We start from the raw sequence: 8,397 nt of genomic DNA, 5'->3' as shown, positions 1-8,397 counted from the left end.
TCATCAACAATCTCATCATCATAAACTTGAATAAAGTGATACAATCCTATCATATTATTTTGAGGCATTCTGGCCTGAATTCCATATACAAGGTCAAAAGGTGATACACCAATTGCCTTCTTGACTATCACTCTATCAGCCCAAATAGAAAACTGCAACTTTGAATCCCAAGCCTTCTTGTTGTCATCCAAAGTCCTCTTAATGATTTTCAATAAACTCTTATTGGTAGATTCTGCTTGTCCATTCTCTTGTTGATGATAAGGTGAAGAAACTAACCTAGTAATGCCATATTTTTCACAAAATTTAATGAATTCATCAGACCTAAAGCACATAGCATTATTAGTCACAATTCTTTTAGGGCATCCAAATCTTGAAATAACATTATTCAGTAGGAAATTATTCACTACTTTACTTGTTGCATTTCTTGTGGGGATAGCCTCTACCCACTTTGTGAAGTAATCAGTGGCAACTAGTATCCAGAAAAAACCACTACTAGATTTGGGAGAGATCTCACCTATAAAATCCATACCCCATTGCTGAAAAGGTACTTGAACCTCTACTGATTTTAAGGGAGTATTACCTAAAAATTTTAGCTTTCCTGCAAATCTTTGACAAGAGTCACACTTTCTCACCAGAACTTGAGCATCTCTAAATAGATTAGGCCACCAAAAACCTACCCTCATAACCTTATGGGCTATAGTCTTTTCCATATAATGTCCTCCACATACACCGGAATGCATTTCTCTTAATATTTTTTCAAAATTATGCTAATCAATGCACTTTAATAATATACCTTCAAAATTTCTCCACCATAAGACACCATTCACAATAATGTATCTAATTGAATGCAATTTTATAGTTCTTTTTTTATTCTCTGTTAAGTGGGGTGGTGACTGCATATGTTGTAGGTAATATATTATATCTTTGTACCAATCATAGTTTTTTATGTCACACGTACTAAGGCTAAGACCCTGATCTTGAGCATTGATTTGATTAGCATCCAAATTTTCTTGTGCCATGAGCTTAGCTAATCCCTGACCTCTTACTAGCTTAGTAATTTGGATATCTATATTGAATTCCTGAATTCTGTTAATCCATCTACACCTTCTTCCAGATACCTCTTGCTGAGAGAAAATATCCTTTACTGCTACACTTGGTACAAAAGCAGTAACAACAACCCCTACAAGATAACATCTGAAAGCCTTAATAGCTTTAACTAGAGCATATGCCTGTTTCTCACTGATATCATATTTCAATTCTGCAGGCTGTAGGGACTTACTGAAAAATGCTATAGGTTGCTCATGTCCATTTTCATTCTTCTGAAGTAGAACTGTTGCAATAGTATGAAAAGATGCAAAAGAAAAGATATGCATAGGCTTTCCATAATCAGGGGTCCTAAGTACTGGGGAATTCTTAATAGCATTTTTTATTTCTTGAAAGGAAAAAGAAGGTTCACCTTCCCAATTTATTATAGCACCTTTCTTGAGCATTTTTGAGATTGGTCTACTAACTTCAGCAAAATTAGTCACAAATCTCCTTAGAAAATTGACCTGTCCAAAGAAAGACTATATGCCTTTAACATTTTTTGGTTTTTGGACCTTGTCAATTACTGCCACCCTTTCAGGATCAATCTTAACCCCCTCTTTTGAAACTATATGGCCCAGTAGTTTGCCTTCTGTGACCCCAAAAGTACACTTCCTCAGATTCAAAGATACTCCATATTCTAAGGCTTTGAGAAAAATCTTCTCAAGATGTCTACAATGATCCTAAGATTTCTTTGAATATGCAGTCAAATCATCTTGATAAACTACCATAAATTTGTCAATGTAATCTTTGAAAGCTACATCCATAGCTCTTTGAAAAGTTTCCCCTACATTTATGAGACCAAAAGGCATTCTCACATATACATAGGTTCCCCAAGGAGTGGTGAAGGTTGTCTTAAATTGCTCTTTTTCATCATCCAAGACCTGGTTATAACCTAAAAAACCATCCATCATGGACATCAACTCTGAACCAGTAACCTGCTGGAGCATAGCCTCCATATTGGGTAGTCCATAATTATCTTTTAAGGATGCAATGTTTAGATTCCTAAAATCAACACAAAGCCTAATGTCACCATTCTTTTTCCTAACAGGTACAAGATTAGATACCTAAGAAGAATGCCTAATTGGTTTCATTATTCCCCCATCTCTGAGTTTTAATAATTCCTCCTGCATCTTTGGGGCAAAAGTGGGGTTCACAGGTCTTTGCTTCTGCCTAAAAGGTTTCACATCTTCTTTAAGTGGTATGACATGTTGGAACAAATCTTGCCTATAAGCTTTAAGGTCATCATAGGACCATGCAAACACATGTCTAAATCTTCTTAATAGATTAATCAAAGATCTCCTCATATCAGAGTTTAAAGTTTTTCCAATGTACACCTTTTTTGGGGAATTAGTTTTTTGGGGAATTAGTTGTACCCAAATTAATCTCTTCTAACTCTTGTGGCTTGCCACCATTTGCATTTGAAATTATCCTATCTTGATTATCAAAAGCAGTTTCCAACACAACCAATCCCTTTGGTACCTTGTTATTTTTCAATTGCAGAATCTCTTGTCCAAAAATTGTTTCTTTTCCATCAGCTATTTCTACCCATGCACTACAATCAAGTTCCTATCCATGATATTTATCTTCATTGAGTAGAAAATTTAGAATATCTTTGTCATCCTCGAAAACTTGCCAACTATGGACATTGTCTAGAATTGAAGGCCTGTTTTGTACTTCTATGGTGGACACACCGGCAAATGATATGTCATCAGGTTTTATAGCCACATTTGCCAAAAGGTCTACCATCTTATTGTTACTTCTATCTTTCCACATTATCCCAAAGGCATCAAAAGACTCAATCATGTCCCAAACAACATTTCTATACTGCTTTAGTCTTTTATTCTTGGACACATAAACATTCTTTACTTGAGAAATAATTGATTCAAAATCACCAATGACATATATTTTCTTAATTCCATGATGTGCTACAACCTTCAATCCCAGCAATAAGGCCTCATACTCTGCAATGTTATTGGTACATGTAAAATTTAGAGAAAAAGAATACCTGAATGTATTCTTGTCAGGAGAAACAAAGACAATTCCAACCCCTGATCCCTCCTTCGAACTTGCTCCATCAAAATACATACTCCAAAGATTTGGAGAGTCCAAACAACATGTGACCTCTTGCCCAATTAAAGGAGGCAATTCCACTTCTTGAATAGTTAGTTTAGCTATAAATGCATTTACATCTGTGTCTATGAAGCAAGTTGCATCATTATCAATACTCTCCTCAAAGATATGAGTCACTCTAGGTTCTCTATTGACCTTGATGGCCTTTTCTTTTATCTTGAAGGTGGATTATGATAGATCACACTGCATACTTCCTCCCATTGTAGCACTCCACTTTCTTGAAAGCAACATCCCATAGTGGGGGGGAATATCCACTACCAAAACTGTTATAGTTAGCTCCTCATCAGGATGTGCAGCAAGTCTAAAAGGTAAAGCATTACTAGTTCCTATGATAGGTACTTCTCTGGCATCCATTGCTCTACACTCACCAATGACATATATTTTCTTAATTCCATGATGTGCTACAACCTTCAATCCCAGCAATAAGGCCTCATACCCTGCAACGTTATTGGTACATGTAAAATTTAGAGAAAAAGAATACCTGAATGTATTCTTGTCAGGAGAAACAAAGACAATTCCAACCCCTGATCCCTCCTTCGAACTTGCTCCATCAAAATACATACTCCAAAGATTTGGAGAGTCCAAACAACATGTGACCTCTTGCCCAATTAAAGGAGGCAATTCCACTTCTTGAATAGTTAGTTTAGCTATAAATGCATTTACATCTATGTCTATGAAGCAAGTTGCATCATTATCAATACTCTCCTCAAAGATACGAGTCACTCTAGGTTCTCTATTGACCTTGATGGCCTTTTCTTTTATCTTGAAGGTGGCTTATGATAGATCACACTGCATACTTCCTCCCATTGTAGCACTCCACTTTCTTGAAAGCAACATCCCATAGTGGGGGGGAATATCCACTACCAAAACTGTTATAGTTAGCTCCTCATCAGGATGTGCAGCAAGCCTAAAAGGTAAAGCATTACTAGTTCCTATGATAGGTACTTCTCTGGCATCCATTGCTCTACACTCACCAATGACATATATTTTCTTAATTCCATGATGTGCTACAACCTTCAATCCCAGCAATAAGGCCTCATACTCTGCAACGTTATTGGTACATGTAAAATTTAGAGAAAAAGAATACCTGAATGTATTCTTGTCAGGAGAAACAAAGACAATTCCAACCCCTGATCCCTCCTTCGAACTTGCTCCATCAAAATACATACTCCAAAGATTTGGAGAGTACAAACAACATGTGACCTCTTGCCCAATTAAAGGAGGCAATTCCACTTCTTGAATAGTTAGTTTAGCTATAAATGCATTTACATCTGTGTCTATGAAGCAAGTTGCATCATTATCAATACTCTCCTCAAAGATATGAGTCACTCTAGGTTCTCTATTGACCTTGATGGCCTTTTCTTTTATCTTGAAGGTGGCTTATGATAGATCACACTGCATACTTCCTCCCATTGTAGCACTCCACTTTCTTGAAAGCAACATCCCATAGTGGGGGGGAATATCCACTACCAAAACTATTATAGTTAGCTCCTCATCAGGATGTGCAGCAAGTCTAAAAGGTAAAGCATTACTAGTTCCTATGATAGGTACTTCTCTGGCATCCATTGCTCTACACTTACCTTGTCTAGTATCAACTCCTAGACCAAGGGCTTGCATAACCTTGAAAGGCATTATATTATTTGAAGCTCCTGAGTCAATCATGCAATTTTTTAAAGTTCTACCCTTTATGATCAGGCTTAAGAAAAAAGGATCAATATCCTACAAATATGCTACTGATGAATTGTCTAAATACATTTGGGGTATCTGAGACATGACCCCAATCTCTTCCTTTTCTTTATTAATCTCTGGGATCAATAGTGTGTTGGCTGGTGCTTGTGTAATTACTTCATTATCTTGTATTCCTCCCAACCAAGACAAAGCCTTTCTTTTATGTTCCTCTATCCTAAACATTTCTGCTAAGGGGACCTTAATAGTGATCTATGACAGCATTGAAACCATATCAATTGGATCATAGGCAGTATTTTTCACATTGAGATCTAAAGGGGAAGGAGTTTGAAAAGTAGATGAAACCTTTTGCTTCACAAGATCAGAACTTGCTTCCCTTTCCAATTTGTTTATCTTACCAAGCTCTTCATTTTGAAAATGGACCCTCTTCTTTGGTTCCCATTTCTTACTTTCGTTTTCTTTAATCTTTGGGACCTCAGGGAGAATCTTCTTGTTGCCATGAGCAACCTTTTTTGTATTTTCCTTGATGAAGATGCCAGATGACTTAGGAGGGATACCTTCTACAACCCTATTTCTCAAATTGTAAGTGCTCTGGACTTGTGCCACTAGCTCTGAAGTAATTCTATCAATTTCCTGAATGGAAGGCTTCTTCAAGATAATGTGATCAGTAGGAGCTAAAGTGTTACATGTAACATTTTTATTTTGGTCTTCATTGTCAGAAAAGACTTCTTGGTGATGTGTGTGATACACCATTCTCTGATTTGTAATATCATGGTTAGGCTCATTGACATCCAATTCTCCATCAGTGTCGCAAAGGTGAATCATATTGCAAGTGATATCTTCTTGATCCTTATTGTTTATGTCATCATTATTCTGCAATTGTTGTTGATCATCACAAAAAGACTGAGCAACAACACAAAAATCTAGAGAGTGTGGTGACTGAAAAACATGACACCAAGGGATGTCATCATTCATATTTACTGAATTTCTTTGTAGAGGATCTAGTGTCCCTTTACCTATGTTCCCTTGTGTAGGATTAGGAAATGGATTTCCATCTTTCCATTGAGTAGTGTAGGGATAATTTTGCATTCTAGGCTGCCTATTAAAATTATTATTAAAAGGAGCCCTCTCCAGGATATTTGGTTTGTTAGCTAAGGGAGTTGGGAGATTTAATTGTTTTAACAAGCTCAAAACCTATCCCATTTGGTCATCTTCAGATTTCTTTCCTAAAATAGGTTTTTCATTATCTCTCTTTCCCCTAGGATTGAATAACTTGGGGTCATCCCTTTTTCCAAGCTTTCCTATAGCCCTTCTATTATTCTCAATATTGACAGCCATTGTAAATGCATCTCTTAATGTTTTAGGTTCCTTATCTCTAAGGACATAGGCCATCTTACTATCAAAGGCATTAAAATAAGTAGTAAGACACACATCTTCATTCAATCTCATTACTTGGAAAAGTTTGTACATACCTTTTTGGAATCTGACATTAAAATCAAAGGCTGATTCATTGGGGCTCTTCTTGATATTGTTGAAATCATTCAACATAAAACTAGCATTTGTCATGTCACCATATTGTTCTTTAAATAGGGTGTCAAGATTGCTCCATGAGTTGATAATATCATCAGGCAGTCTTCTGAACCAGTCTCTGGCATCCTCAGTTAGTTAGTGAACAAAAAGTTTCATCACTATATCTTCATGTTCCACCTCATAATCATTTAGCATATCAATTAATTTTCTAAGATGTTCTTCACCAGTGACAACATTATTTCCACTAAATTTGGTAACTTTATCCCTGAGCTCATTTGGTACAGGATGAGGAAAACCAGGAATACCAATAAAGGAAATCTGCTTATATCTTTCCATATAAATTGGTTTTCTTCAGAGAACTGGGATAGCTAAGGAACTTGCTCCCATAGCTTGATTTTGAAAAGGGGCTTGAGTTTGATGGGGAAGATGGAGAAGGGGAAACTGACTAGTAACAATAGGAGTTGTGAAAGGGGAAAAGAGTGGGGCACTTTGACCTACTGTAAGAGTACCAACACTAGGAGCAGGAGGTAAAACAAGTGGAGGTTGACTAGATTGAACTATTAGAGCAGAGTTAGACTTGATAAACATGATTTTTCTCTTAGCCTCTACAGCTTGGGCTTCATTTTCCACCTTCTCTAGTTCCTTAGCCAAGTCTTCCTTATCCTTTCTTGATTTTTCAAGCTCTAAATCCAGCTTTGTCATGAAACAAGGAGTAGACTTACTAGGGGGTTGTGGCTCATTGATTTGTACTCCAATTGCCTTTTTTTTTCCTTTGTCCAAATCTCTCCTTTGGGGCTCCTCAACTGTAGTCTCTAAAGGCTTGTAAGGTTGAACTTGTGTGACAACAGGGTCCTGCTTTTCTTTGAGCAATTGTTCTTGTCTTTGAACATCAATTCTTAAAGCACCCATATCTCCAAAGATATCAGAGTGTAAACAAGAAGATCTCTCCTCCAACTTTTTATTTTGTTTCTGCAATGAAGCCATTCTCCTAAGCAAGTTATCTCTTTCAATAATAGTATTCACAATAATTTTCTCTTTCTCCTTTTCTAGATGCATATGCCTAGTTTCCTCATCTGCAACTTTCTTTCTGAGGAGGGAAAGCTATGGAATCAATTCTTCATGATCTGTAGTAGCAGTCTCAGAGTCAACTGGGTCAAAATCCATAAGATTTGCTACATATGGCTCTTGTCTAGGATTGAAACCCCTTTCCATGTTTTCTCTATAACCCCAAATGTGGTCCATCTCATTTTCTATGTTTGATCTATATGGAAAATTGACTACAAGGGACATACCTTTATCTTGAAATTTTTTAGGTGGAGCTGAGAAAGTTTCTCCCAAGAGTGCAGCCCCTTTTGATTCAGTACTATTAGAAGAAAACTCCCTTTCTTCAATAGGATGACATAATGATTGGGGTGACAGATTACTTCTAGGAACCCATGCAGAACTATCAGATCTCTTCTTATTCTGATTTCTTTTTACCTCATGGGATAAACCCAGCTGACAAAGGTATCTCAGGATGATTCTTAGTAAATGCACGTGTATTCTTCCTCTTTTTAGCCATTGATTGTGTCCCCTTTTTAAAAAAAACCTTCTAGCACTAGTTGCAAAACCTTGACTTGAGTCGCCACCCAAAAATGGGAAATATGAAGTAAGAACAGAAGAAGAAAGACAACACAAGAGCCTTGACACTTTGTTAAAATTTTTGACAATAATCTTTCAACAAGCTCCCCAGCAAAGTCACCATTTTGTTGGAGTTCTTTTTGGTAAAGAACATACCAGGTAGATTTAAACCTGATAGCAAGAACAAAGACCAGGGACAAGCCTAAGGATGAGCTAAATCCTATAATCAGCAAGGCTAAATCTCAGTTTTGGACCAATTAACAAAGTCAACCAGACTCACTTCACTTTAGGCTCTGCTAAGCCAAGGCGGAAAAACCTAAGGGATTTGTCTGATTTATCTTGATA

The sequence above is a fragment of the Cupressus sempervirens genome, chromosome 8 (assembly GCF_028749045.1).
Source record: "Cupressus sempervirens isolate cs-2001-9-10 chromosome 8, ASM2874904v1, whole genome shotgun sequence".
In the NCBI taxonomy this organism is placed as follows: Eukaryota; Viridiplantae; Streptophyta; class Pinopsida; order Cupressales; family Cupressaceae; genus Cupressus; species Cupressus sempervirens.
This window is presented reverse-complemented; position numbering follows the sequence as displayed.